The sequence below is a fragment of the Benincasa hispida genome, chromosome 9, assembly GCF_009727055.1.
Source record: "Benincasa hispida cultivar B227 chromosome 9, ASM972705v1, whole genome shotgun sequence".
NCBI classification, from domain to species: Eukaryota; Viridiplantae; Streptophyta; class Magnoliopsida; order Cucurbitales; family Cucurbitaceae; genus Benincasa; species Benincasa hispida.
Window position 1 is genome coordinate 63,822,151 of NC_052357.1, and position 1,394 is coordinate 63,823,544.

The window sequence follows — 1,394 nt, forward strand, 5'->3', positions numbered from 1 at the left end:
TTATCTCACCTTCTTCAAGCTTTTTTCAAGAACTAGTTTCCTGAAACGAGAAACAAATATGATTAGTGGCTCCTGAATCTAGTATCCAGGTTGAAGTATCATATTGCACTAAACATGTTTCAACGACCAGTAAATCATATTCACCTTATGTCGTTTTCTCAGCTTTCTTCTCTGCAAGGTACTTCAGACAATTTCTCTTCCAATGCCCGTTTTGGTTACAGTGGAAACATTTTTCTTTATCTGTATCCTTCTTTCCCTTTTTTTATCTTGGGAGCCTGCCTTTTTCCCTTTTTTTTCATTTGAGCTTTAGAGGGTCCAACTTTATTTTTAGAGGACGATCCTCTTATAAATTTTTTCTTAGTGATAGCAATATTTGCTTCCACTTCCTTCCCTTTACCTAAAGTAAGGTTTTGGAATCGCTGGAGCTCGTTAAGAAGGGTAGGAGGTTAAATTCTATCTTATTTAAAGACGCATTTGTCTCAAAAGATATAAAACTCTTCGAAAGAGATTGTAAGATAAAGCTAATCTGGTTAGCCTCATCAATGGGTCTGCCATTTACTTCAACGATATTGAAGTACATCATCATGTCCAGGACATGTTCTCTAATATAGGTCCCCTCCTTCATCCGCTTTGTGTAAATGTGCTTAATTGCCTCGTGTCTAAGGGACCATGATGGTTGCCCAAACATTTGTCTTAATGAATCTATTATCTCTTTAGTTGTAGCTAAGGATTCATGTTTCTTTGCCAAAACATCAGACATGCTGGCAAGAATGTAAAACATGGGCCTTTTCATTGGCTTTGACCCATTGATCGTATGTTTTCCGAACAGTTCGGTTAGCATTTGAGGCTGGGGCTTGAGGACATTCCTCAGTTAAGACAAATCTTAAATCGTCAATTACCAGTATTGTGTTTAGATTTGATTTCCATGCTGAATAATTATCGTCGTTTAGTTTCTCAGAAGCTAGGAGTTGAATTATCGAGCTATTCATGCTGAAAATATAAACATGTTCTTTTTAGTAAAAATCGTCAATCTTTTAAATCCAATCAAGTTTAGCAAAAACAAAACTAATAATGTACCCTTCATTATAATATTTTTCAACGATATTTCAAAAGTTTAGAATAACCTCCACCGAAGGGCAGTGGATTATTCCTCTTTTGAACTAAGACAATCTTGACTAGATGCTAACCTCAGAATAACTCTTTATTCCTATAGAACTTTAGTTATTGCTACTTTGGTCGAGAATATACTAACATCTTAGTAATTCTTGTAAGCGTAACCTTCCATTTTTGGATTTCAGAAACCAGAATTAACATGCTCCCGAAAGTGGAAAGTCAATATGAAAACTGATCTAAGAGGGCCTATCCAGATTTGGAGTTCGCGGTGTTCCGAATCC

General features: G+C 36.0%; 1 pseudogene; it reads right to left on the reverse strand.

The window, feature by feature from the left end:
- Positions 1 to 397: 397 nt before the first annotated feature.
- LOC120084847 lies at positions 398 to 989 on the reverse strand (annotated as a pseudogene).
- Positions 990 to 1,394: the final 405 nt, after the last annotated feature.